The sequence below is a fragment of the Terrapene carolina genome, unplaced genomic scaffold (genome assembly GCF_002925995.2).
Source record: "Terrapene carolina triunguis isolate 2854851 unplaced genomic scaffold, T_m_triunguis-2.0 Scaffold88, whole genome shotgun sequence".
Taxonomy (NCBI): Eukaryota; Metazoa; Chordata; order Testudines; family Emydidae; genus Terrapene; species Terrapene triunguis.
Window position 1 is genome coordinate 21,162,913 of NW_020664439.1, and position 12,919 is coordinate 21,175,831.

General features: G+C 43.5%; 1 protein-coding gene across 2 annotated transcripts in view; it reads right to left on the reverse strand.

Annotated features, from left to right (window-relative positions):
• Positions 1–12,919, reverse strand: part of PLOD2 (procollagen-lysine,2-oxoglutarate 5-dioxygenase 2) — a 78,806-nt gene that overhangs the window by 56,385 nt on the left and 9,502 nt on the right. The window lies entirely within an intron of this gene.

Here is a 12,919-nt window from a genome sequence, read left to right on the forward strand (position 1 = left end):
TAAATTTTTTTGCCTTTAAAACATGGTGTCAAAGAGAAAAGCTGTTCATTCTTATTCCAAGTCTGAGGTTTGTATGCCACCTTGTTGCCTACTCTGTACTTTCAGTGGCATGCCAGCAAATGACAGTAAACAAACTTTCTTGTCATCGCCTTTGCTTTGACTGAAGTTGCTATCTTGAAGGGTTCAGATGAAACTGTGAAGCTCCAGAAGAGCATGGCATTGCCCTGACTCAACTGTTGAGCAGTGCTCTGTACCATGGCCTCAGTACCATGGCTATGCAATAAAGGTCCACACTCAGTTATGGGTACCTAATCATCCAGGAACCCTATCCAACTTTAACCTTCTAGCCAGACTGGTCGGTGCGCCAGTGAGTATTTCAGTTCTCTAGTTTGGTTCAAGCCACAGCTGTTTTCTAAACAGAGCTTGTGAGCCCACTGCCACTCAGGGGTTCCATCCACCAACTCCTGCCAGCCGGGATCCCGGCTGCCGGATCCGCTCAGCCCGCTGCCGATCTGGGGTCCCAGCCCTGCCCATATACAGTGGGTACCTACCTTCTCCCTGGTTCTGGCCCATTCTCTTCCTCTCTCTGCATTGAGCTGAGGGGGGGAGTGCACTGAGCACAGGGCTGGCCGGTGAAGGGTCTGGCCAGGAGCTAGAATGAGGGAGGGGGCTCAGGGTTGGGGCAGAGGATTAGGGTGCGGGGGATGAGGTCTCTGGCTGGGGAGGAGGATGAGAGGTTCATGATGCAGGAGGGGGCTCAGGGCTAGGGCAGAGGATTAGGGTGCAGGGGGATGAGGGTTGGGGATGAGGGGTTGGGGGTGTTGGAGAGGCTCAGGGCTAGGGCGGAAGGGCAGGGTAAGGGCAGCCTGCCCTGCGATAGCGGGTGGGGGGCACTAGGACCCTGGGGCAGCAGACAGCAGTTGTTGCTGGGAGCCACTCCGCGTAGGAATGTGCTACGCCGGCAGAACAAGCAGGCACGGGAGAGGCGCACGCCACTTTCTTCCAGGCAGGGATGCGGCGGGGCAGGGGGGAGACCCGCAGGCGGGGGCCGGGGCCCACTCCAGGCAGGGCCAGGGGAGAGATCCAGCTCCAAATATTGGAGGAGCAGAGCCCCCAGCCCTGAATATTCCTGGAGCATGGCTCCAGGGGAGGGGGGAGGGTGGGGGAGGGGCCGGCAGCTTGCCACGCCGGGAGAGTGGAGCCATTTGCCCACCCCTGCATTAGGGTGTGTCTGGGCACACCCAGCACACCCCGTGTGCACACCTATGTCCCTGCCCCCATGGAGGGGGGGCGGGCAGAGAAGAGCAGGCCGGGCCGGGCAGGATTTTTAATGGCACCCTGCTGCCTGACGGGACTCCGGCAGGCAACAGCGTGCCATTAAAAATCGGCTCGCGTGCCGTCTTTGGCACGCGTGCCATAGGTTGCCGACCCCTGCCCTAAACACACAGGTCTTCAACATTTGTGTATTTTATTGGTCACCTTTCAGTTGGCATTTTGTTTTGTTTGCAAACAGAATAAATAAACCATGATGTAGTAAACATACTGCTTATCCGTTTCCGTCACTTGCCTTGTGGGATGCATATCACTAGTTACTGTTCCCTGGGATCAGTGAGCTTCAGCAAACCAACTGAGCTATCACTATTTCATTGCTCCTTCACCTACTCCTTTGATTACTGGGTGAGCGCTAGCAAAAATAGCAAAAGGAGAACTAGGAACAGAACAACAGGGCCCAAGAAAATAACATGATTCTCTAACCACATCAAAGGAAAAGTGGAGTTTTAACCTAGAGTAAAGGTTTTTACCCACAAAAGCTTATGCCCAAATAAATCTGTTAGTCTTTAAGGTGCCACCAGACTCCTTGTTGTTTTTGTAGATACAGACTAACACGGCTACCCCCTGATACTTAACCTAGAGTGTTCATGAAGGAAAGTGTTTCCTTTTAATTCAACCCCACCAGACTACAGAGATTGGCTTCAAGATCCATAGAAATAGGGAATCAAAATTACACCTCTGCCTCCCGTTGTGCAGTGCCTAGCTGCTGCCTTCCCTCCCTTGTGTGGCTTTATTTCAGTGATGGAGTGGTGTCAATAGTTTTAATTTAAAGTATTTGGAAATTCTTTTGGATCAAAGAGCCTACAGAAATGTGCATGCTATTCTAAGCAAACAGTAGCAGTTAATAGAGATTGGTGAAGTTGTACAGATAAACTAAGAACTGAGTGGATAAAAACTTCTGGAGGTTAGAAAAAGATAATTATTTCCTACTCCTCTGGTCCTTGAACATTTTCATTTCCTGGATCAAAAGTACCAAAATCGTGCAGGACAGGTGGCTCTGATATCCCCAGCCAAAGTGGAAACTGGAAATACTTGAAGCGTGACAAGAAAAAAAAAATCTATTTGAGATTTACAGCCCAAGTTTGAATACTAGATAAACATCCAAGCTTTAGGGTGCTTATCCAAATATTTTTAAATTTCTCAAGCGTTTCGACTTAAAAACATTTCAGCAGCCTTTTGTAAAAATACAGTCCCCATGTTTTAAAATGTATGGGTTAATCTCACAATAGGACTTCAATGCAAAGTGTCCACGGAGGTACTGACCTACAACCAGACACAAAATGTGAAATAATACTTCTATATGACTAAAAAACTGTTTGTTTTAAAGGACATCCAATCTAAAGTAGTTATACAGGAGTCAATATAGAATGAATAAAAGTAAATCCTGGACCACGACTAAACCAAAACTGAAGAGAAAAGGGTAGGGTTTTTTCCCTGTGAAATGAGAATAAATTATATATTAATTTAAAAATATAGCACTTAAAAGAAATAAAATGCACTGGAAAATGTGATCATACTAGACTGTGTTACAAGGCCAAGTTAATCCTACATGACCCCTAAAGAATTGGCTACAGATTTACAAGACTTGGCAGAATTTCATTTGCGGCAGACATATTTTACATCTACCCTTTCCTGCGGAATGTTAACGTCAAGGATTTCAATATCTGTACTAGACAAGATGATGTAAGTGCCAAGTCTTGGCTAGATCAGATTTTTTTAATATACAATTCAACTTAATGACTCAGAAAAAAATTCAAACCAACATATGTTCTGACAAGCACAAGTTATCTAGCATAGCTAATTAGGGGGGGTTGTTTTTTGGTATAATGGAAGTTTGTATAAAGCCATCAGCGTTTTATGCAAAGACATTTGGGGCATGCAGTCCAATCTGCACTGTGTTCATTTAGCCCAACATTCATTATAAAACACCATAATGGTCCAGTACATTTTTCTAGACTCATTCAAGATGGGGGAAATGAGCAAGCTGGTGTGTAAATAATCACAACCTGGGACTGTATAAAATGGGGAAATGTAGGCAGCCAAATTGAGGAACAGTTAACACTGATTTTCAAAAGGACCTACAAGATGGTTCATATTAATTGAAACCACAAACTGATTACATTATTTAGTGTCTCAAACTGTGTCATACCAAACTCAGGCTACAAGTAATATCTGTAATAAGAATATTTTGTCTTTTGGTATATTTGTCCTGGTTTGAACATGCATTTTTAATATTACAGCTAATAAGTTGTTACATACTCTCATTCAGCAGCTCTAATCCATTGACCACACGAGGGTACATGTTAGGTGTATGTGATTCTTAAAGCGTTCTTTTGCAAACACAGTAGCAACTGCAGCTACTATGCTTTGGCTTGGACTCTGTTTACGCAACAGTTATCCTTTGAGGTTTTGGTTTTTTTTTTAAATTGGGATCTGTCTGAAGAAAGCAGACAGAATGTGCCGTCATCCTGTCTATTGTGTACGGAGAGGCACTGCAAAAATTTAATCAGATTACGGTTATATGGGCACACAACTGAAAAAGCAGCTCCCTTTTCTTTCAAACCAACAAGTTACTGAAAAAAATACTCATGTAAATCATATAACTTCATAGGCCTTATTCTGATCTCATGAACTGGCATAGCTCCACTGACTTCCTTGGAGCTGCTGCTCACTTATTCCTATATAAGTGAGGGCAGGTCTAAACTACAGCCTAAGTGAATATACCTTACTTCGCTCAAGAGTGTGAAAAAGCCCACCCGAGCGATGCAAGTTTCGGGCTGTCCACACCAGCACTATGTCGGCAGGAGACACTCTCCCGTCGACATAGTTTCTGCTTCGCGCCAAGATGGAGTAATTATGCCGACAGGAGAGCGCTCTCCCATCAGCATGAGGGGTCTTCACCAGATGTGTTGCAGCTGCACTGATGTGACGCTGTAGTGTAGACTTGCCCTGAGAGAAGAATCCGGTCTCTCTGTAAAAGAAAAAGACTTAAAAAAATTATATTCACACATCGCATTAAATTCCTTATCAACTCATCTTTAATGTCAAGGTCTTCGACAATTCTACTTCTCATTAGTTATATTTCTGAGCAATTTAAAAAAGAAACAAAGCCTGGTGGCTTTAACACATTAGTCCTGCAAAACAGCTACCTTCTAATGTCAATTCCAATTAAAAATTCCTTGAAATCTGCTATGAAAATATAACAGGTAAAATTAGTCTTATTTAAAAGAGACCTGAATTCACTAATTTAGTCATTCAGATACAGCAAGTCCTTAAAGACAATGGGCCATATTCTGATTTTATACTGGAATAAACTCGAGGTAACTCTACTGAAATCATGTTGAAGTCATAAAACTAGTGTATGTGATAAACAGAAACAGGACAGGTAAGTTTAATCAAGGTGTCTTTTGATTCCAAGATGTGATGCCTCTGAAACCTCAAATTAACAAATAAAAGACCACATAATGCAATAGCATCAGTACATTTCCTAGCAGATTTCTATACATCACAAAATCTGTCATATCTCATGCCCTGATGGAAGACTAAGCCATAGATCAAGGATTGAATGCTGCACTTAGCATCTGGCTCCCGAAGGTGAGCCCTCTAAATAAGGGCATTGATGAAGCAATGTTGGGAAGATTCCTCCATCACTGTACTTGATATAAATTTTCCTGGGCCAATACCTAGCCTCCTTACTCACATGAGTAGTCTCCTTTACTCCAAGGGGGCTACTCACGGACACCAAGCAGGACTTGGCCCTGTGGGTAAAAGCGGGACTTATTATATTAAAGTCTGTCAATTCAGTACCTTTAACAAACTATCATTTCACTTAAGCAGGAGAGGGAAGGGAAAATGAAGAAACAGTGCTAAAAAATGCTCATGTTAAAACTTAGCATTTCATCTCCATAAGACTACATAATGTGCTTGTAACTCAGGGTCACCCAGCATGGCTCTATCCTGCTCGAATAGCTGAATGCTAGAGTTCGTACAGCCTTTGTGCTAACAGAGCGGAATCTTTTAGCTTAGCAGTAGATCTAGAGGGCCTGGGTTTGAACACTGGTACTGACAGGACACCCATGGCATAGTGTTACAAATTGGTGAAATTAAAATGGATCTTATCTTGTTTCTGGAAACTTCCAATACCATACACAATTTACATGCACAATAATATTTCTGACAAACAAACATGACTGTGTCCATACATGTAGGAAACCAAGGTAGCTACAGGAGACCAGTGATATCTATGCAGGGGGCAAAGGGACTCCCCAGGAACATCGCTTATCCACCTACTCTTTGGCAGTATGCCTCCACTGACATACAAGCTGTCATTTGCACCTTGTCTGTCACCAGAGGGGAGTATCAGGCCCAGTGTTTCTTTATACAACAGACTTAAGCAGCATTTGAACATATGTAAACAGGAAGAATGCGATCCTATAGCCCAATGCAATACCAAAGTATAAAAGGAAGTATGAAGACCGGAACTTCAATCCAGCTGAGTGTGCTAAACTTAGCAGAGTGTTATTATAGAGGACATTCTGACAATTACATAAATAAAACAGGCCTGCTTTCCAGAGACAACCCCTGAGACACACAGCATTTGGCTGACACAGTATCTCCAGAGGCAAATGTGCTCATTTTTAAATGCAAACTATAACTTTACCAATAAGGAAACACTTTGCTAGTCATGTCAAGAAAGCCAAGGTTGCATACAAAGGTCTTTGTAACCTATTAGGAGTCCTAATGAACGTTTTACATCAGCATCTAATTTCCCTTGCATAACTGACTTTTGGGCTGCTACAATCAAGGATCTGACAACACTCCCATCATAAATATTTGTTTTCAGGAGTCAGAACTATAATTCAGAATGTTTGCTTTGGGCTGAAGTTTAGCCAACAAGGTCTAAGCCAGGAACAGTTCTGCCAAGTTTAAGTAACAATGTCCTCCGCCCAAGCCCCCTGCCAAACAATGTGTGACTAGCCAGACTTTTGCCAATCTTTGACCCACATGGTTTTTACTGAATGAAGACTCACAGATTACTAGTTAATTTGCACCAGTGCTTGTGGACACTTTCAGAATTGTTTTAGGAGCAGCCAAGACTCGGAATACTGTTCGCTACCATATGATGACTGAGGTTTAGTTCTTAGATCCAGACCTTGTAGACCTATTGACACAGAGGTGCTTGTACTCTACTCAAGTAGAAAAGGGATAATGTATCTCTGAGCCACATACTGCATAGAACAGGGGTCGGCAACGTTTGGCACACGGCTCGCCAGGATAAGCACCCTGGCGGGCCGGGCCAGTTTATTTACCTGCTGACGCGGCAGGTTCGGCCGATCGCAGCTCCCACTGGCCGCGGTTCGCCGTCCCGGGCCAATGTGGGCGGTGAGAAGCCCTGGCCAGCACATCGCTCGCCTGCGCCACTTCCCGCCGCCCCCATTGGCCCGGGACAACGAACTGTGGCCAGTGGGGGCCGCGATCGGCCGAACCTGCCGCGTCAGCAGGTAAATAAACTGGCCCGGCCCACCAGGGTGCTTACCCTGCCGACCCCTGGCATAGAGTTTTAAAGATTTACAATTACAGAAATATAGTTCCACCCTTGGGGTTCTAGAGACCATGTCAAACCAAAATAGCATTACTGCCGTATAACTGGTAATTTCTTTAGATCTATATCCTCTGTTTTTGGGTGCAGAGGAAATCAAAGAGGCACAAATACCTGCCAAAAGTGGCTACTAAGCAAGAGACAGAGTGGGGAAAGAAGAGTGCTTAAGACTCCAGGGAGAGAAGGCACAGCCATAGAGACAAACACCAGCTCTCCCAGGGTATGTCTACACTGCAATTAGATACCCACAGCTGGCCCATGACAGCTAACTTGGGCTTGCAGGGCTCAAGTTAATGGGTTATTTAATTACAAAGTGGGAGGATCCTAGAGCTTGGGCTAGGGTTGCCAAATTTCTAATTGCACAAAACGAAACACCCTTGCCCTGCCCAGAGGCACCACCACCAGCTCACCCCCCCCCCCCCATCATTCACTCTCCCCCACCTTCACTCACTTTCACCAGGCTGGGGCAGGGGTGCAGGAGGGGGTGAGGGCTCTGGGATGCGGGAGGGGGGCTCCAGGCTAGGGCAGGGGGTTGGGGTGCGGGAGGGCCTGAGGATTCTGGCTGGGGGGGGTGGCTCTGGGGCGGAGCCGAGGGTTCTGGAATGTGGGAGGGGGCTCAGGACTGGGCAGGGGGTTGGTGTGCGGAAGAGGGTGTGGTGTAGGAGCAGGATTTTATAATTGTACTATGAGAATTAATGTATGATTTGATTTTATCCTGTCAGCCAATCTTTTTGAATAGCAGAAAGGAATGACAGACCAGAACAATCCTTATGACTGATTATGGTTACCCTTTTGTTTTAGTATAAGTTATAATGTCTACTATGGTTTCCTATATGTATTACAAATTAGGCACTCTAGTTAAATATACATTTCTTTGTTTTAAGGTTTTAGTAAGTAAGAGACAGGATCTTGTATTGTATCTGTTAAGGAGATTAGAGGAATGTCGAGGGCCTGAAGCCCCAGTGTGAATGGTTTTAGTTATAAGATTTAGCAAGGCTTGATTTACAATGTATTCTGCTGAATATAAAATACTGCTGTCTGTATACCTTTGAAGGTTTCTGTAAGAGATTGTTTCTGTGAATGAGGAATGCATGCATCAGGAAAAGATAAGGTGTGAAGGCCATTGTTATAGCCAAATGGTCAAGAAAGAAGGAGTGAAGAGACTTAACTTGACACCATCAATGTGCATCCATAATAAAGAGAGGGCAGATTGACGACCCTGAGGTGAAGGCTGGTACCCCTAAGGACAATTGATTAAATCTAAACCAGGACAGGATGACCCTCTCAAGAGGTGTATTGGAATGTTAACATCAAAAGATACACCAATTAAGAAGTAACCCAGTCACAAACTGACACAGCAAAATCCATAGACTTCAACAGAGAAAAAAAGACTATAAGAACAGGGTGGTCTGCCATGGGGCTTGTCTTGCTACACTCCAGGAGCATCGGATCGCGACCGACAAGAGCCCAGCTCCTCACTCGTGCTCAATCTAACTGGCCATTGGATTGACTCGAGCTACAGCAGACTGGTAACTATAAACATCAGGGCAGGGCAGGGCAGGGCAGGGGTGTGTGTGTATGTGTGTGTGTGTGTGTGTGTGTGTGTGAGAGAAAAACTGAAAAGCATATGCTAACTGTTGTATTTTCACTAAATGTGGTGTATTTGCCTTTTCCTCTATAAAAGATCTCATGTGCTTTGTATATCATAACAGCGGGGTCTGGGAGGGAGTTAAAGTGTGTTGGGGAGTTTGGGGTGTGGACTCCAGCCGAGCGGCGCTTACCTTAGTCAGCTCCCAGAATCGGATGGCATGTCCAGCTCTTAGGCAGAGGGGCCGGGGAGCCCTGCTGGCTGCCAATGCCCGCAACCGCCGTCCTCGCAGCTCCCAGCCCATGGGAGCTGTGGAGACGGTGCTCAGGGCAGCCACGGGGGCTCCACTCACTACCCAAGCCTAGGAGCTGGACATGCTGTCTGTTTCTGGGAGCCAGGTGGATCCACCAGGCAGGAAGCCTGCCTTAGCCCCGCTGTACCTCCAACTGGATTTATTCAAGTGTGTCAGGGGAGACAGGCTGAGGCCTGGGCAGGTGGGCTTGACTGCATGGCACCAAAGAGAAGATGGAAACCATGCAAGTTGGACAGAGGGACCGGGCATCTATATAGATGCCCTGACCCACTACAGTGTTCCCTGAGTAATAAGGCATACATCACTCTCCAGACTGTAGGATGAGTCAAAGAGGATATAAGTGAAGACTCAGATCCCTGCAATGGGAAAGTAAGATTTAGCTACCCCTGCATATAAAGTATTACAGCAGAACCTCAGAATTATGAGCACCAGAGCTGCAAACTGACTGGTCAACCACACACCTCATTTGGAACCAGAAGTATGGAATCAGGCAGCAGCAGAGACCAGAAAAAAAAAAAAAAAAAAAAAAAAAGAAAAAACAGTACAGTACTGTATTAAATGTAAACTACTAAAAAAATCAAGGGATAATTTAAAGCAGGATTTGACAAGGTAAGGAAACTTTCTGTGCTTGTTTCATTTAAATTAAGATGGTTAAAAGCAGCATTTTTCTTCTCCATAGTAAAGTTTCAAAGCTGTATTAAATCAACGTTCAATTGTAAACTTTTGAAAGAACAACCATAACATTTGTTCAGAGTTATGAACAACCTCCATTCCCAAAGTGTTCATAACTCTGAGGTTCTACTACAGTTGCTAGCTCATCTTCTCCCTCACTGGATGATTACAGACAAATAGATAGGTTCCCCTCCCCCTTCTTTTAAATATTGTAAATTACTATTTTGAAACCTGGTACGGAGTACTCTAAAGTCACAACCAATAGCTTAAAGTGGCTAAGAGTTCCTGCAGCTGCCTTTCTGATCCAATTTCCATAGAAAATGAGAACAGAGGGATTAAAAAAAAAAGTTTCTCTAAACCCTTGTTCGGTCCCTAGTTGGATGCTCATTTCCATGGATATGGAAGCAGGAAACAGCTGAAATTATTCAGAGTCCTGACTCTGTTATTCTACTTTTGTTCCTTCCAACTTTTGCATCCACCAGAGTTGGAACAGAAAGGCAGCCAATAACCCGTAAAAAAGGAACCCCGGCCACTTTTAGATGTTGGCCATCCTCATCAAGTGGCAGTCTAAAAGTAAAATAAATAAATAAAAATTGCCTTCAGAATTCAGGTGCCTGCACTCCCAGAATTTTTAGTACTTTGAATTTAGAAAAAGCTGCTGGTGAACTTTCCCTACCTCTCACCATCTGCAGGGCCTTGAACAGAGGTTTGTTTGTTTGTTTTTAATTTGGAATGGATAATTGGTTAGTAAGTCCATAACTGTGCTTATAACCAAGATATCTGCACAGCCAGCACCTTCTCCTGACAGATTCCTTCAAGCATGACACAGTAGACCAGGGGTTCTCAAACTGGGGGTCAGGACCCTTCAGGGGGTCGTGAGGTTATTACCTGGGGGGTTGCACGCTGTCAGCCTCCACCCCCAAACCTCTTTGCCTCCAGCATTTATAATAGTGTTAAATATATAAAAAAGTGTTTTTAATTTAGGGGGTGGGTGGGTAACACTCAGGCTTGCTGTGTGAAAGGGGTCACCAGTACAAGAGTTTGAGAACCACTGCAGTAGACAGTTTTATTTTTGTTGCGCTCATAAATGTGCTGTCTCAAACACAACAGTAAATATAAAGGGTAATGGAAACTACTGAATGAACTATTAAATCCAAACCAATTTGGCAAAGAGAAGTGATTCTTGGGTTTTGGAACTACTGAGTAGAATTCAAAACTCAAAATTACCCAGAACTTTATGATGAGACTAGTAAAGGTTGATAAGGAAAACTCTTAATAGCTTCTTTGTGATATAATCTGTGTATATGAGAGTTACATTTTGTAATCTGTGTTACAAATCAAGTATTTTTTCTGGAGCATATCCTGGAAAATGTAAGGAACTCTATGACATTTTCTGTATAAGGCAAGGTAATTAACTTGCTAGCATAGGGCTGATTTAAAACATATTGGATAGTACCTTATTTTCAGCCTAATTTTTTTCCTCCTTTGAAACCACACACAAAGTACTCCTTGCCCATTTGGATAAGTATAATTCAGTTAACTCTGAACTCACATGTGTACTTTTAAAGAAGCAGCTAGTAGGCAATTTAATTTTATTACAGTACAAAGGAATCCAAGAAAAGACAAGTCTTCCTAGACACACAGCAACATTGTATGTTGTCAGTGTTTTAAGAAAAGGAGAGCCCTTCATGAGAAAAGGTCTAACCTTGAATTTGTTTACTCCGGCTAGGCCTAAAACAATTCTATTTTTCTTCCACCAGAGCCCTACAGGACTATAAAGGTCCTGTAGCGATGAGACAGGCTCCCCTACTCTTTCCTTCCTGACACTGATCACAATACCACAAATTGCTACCTGGATGGGAAGTGAAAGACCCTAGAAAGTACTCCCCCATTCCAGATCTCTAGTGTGACATTAGTTTGCATAGGAGCAGTCTTGGCCTTCGCAATAGGAAAATTAAATGTGTTAATGCAAGAGCTGGAATGCTCCAATTATAATTCTGCCAATAAATGTGAAAATGAGTGATTTATGACAATTGTAAATCTGATTTTAAAGCTGTATAATTTAAAACTTGCAAAGACCAGATTCTCTGGAAAAAAAGAAGAGAAGTATAGCAGCTGGACAGCATAAAAAGGGGTGATTAAGGGGAGCCATTAGTATCGGTCATAAAAATTGTTATAAGTTTGACTATGTTGATGTATACAGATCTATGTAAGCCAGCAACAGGTACTAAGATCTGGAGTGCACATCCAATACTTAACACACATTTCAGTATTGAGAGTGAGGGAATCAGCCTTTATTATGAGACATTTACATTGTCAAAGAAAGCAATAAACCAACAAAAGAATTTCTTGTTAAAATATTCAGCATATTTCAGGAAGAAGAATGGAAGCATTTGACTGAGACTTTTTCCAGGATTGTTAACACCAGAACATGCTGACATAGCAAACACATTGTTTTGTCTAAAGTAAGAATCATATATTAAATACTTCAAATTAATTAACTTGTGAGACAGATAGCGGTGAGCTGAGTGTATTACTGCTTAGTTAGATCAGACTACATACATTTCCAAGACCTTGCTGTCCCCCTCTGCTGATTCTGCAAGTTGCTGAGTTCTCCTGAGAAATGCAGACTATCTTCAAGTCCCATTAACTTTAGCATACAATACCTTGCAGGATTGGGCCCTGGGTGGTTTTATTAGCATTGGAGGGTTGACAGTTACTCATAAGAACATAAGAATGGCCGTACTAGGTCAGACCAAAGGTCCATCTAACCCAGTATCCTGTCTACCGACAGTGGTCAATGCCAGGTGCCCCAGAGGGAGTGAACCCAACAGGCAATGATCAAGTGATCTCTCTCCTGCCACCCATCTCTACCCTCTGACAAACAGAGGTAGGGACACCCTTCCTTACCCATCCTGGTTAATAGCCATTAATGGACTTAACCTCCATGAATTTATCCAGTTTTCCTTTAAACGCTGTTCTAGTCCTAGCCTTCACAACCTCCTCAGGCAAGGAGAGCCACAAGTTGACTGTGCGCCGTGTGAAGAACTTCCTTTTATTTGTTTTAAACCTGCTGCCCATTAATTTCATTTGGTGGCCCCTAGTTCTTGTATTATGGGAACAAGTAAATAACTTTTCCTTGTTTACTTTCTCTACATCACTCATGATTTTATATACCTCTATCATATCCCCCCTTAGTCTCCTCTTTTCCAAGCTGAAAAGTCCTAGCCTTTTTAACCTCTCCTCATATGGGACCCATTCCAAACCCCTAATCATTTTAGTTGCCCTTCTCTGAACCTTTTCTAATGCCAATATATCTTTTTTGAGATGAGGAAACCACATCTGTACGCAGTATTCAAGATGTGAGTGTACCATGGATTTATATAAGGGCAATAAGATACTCTCCTTTGTCTTT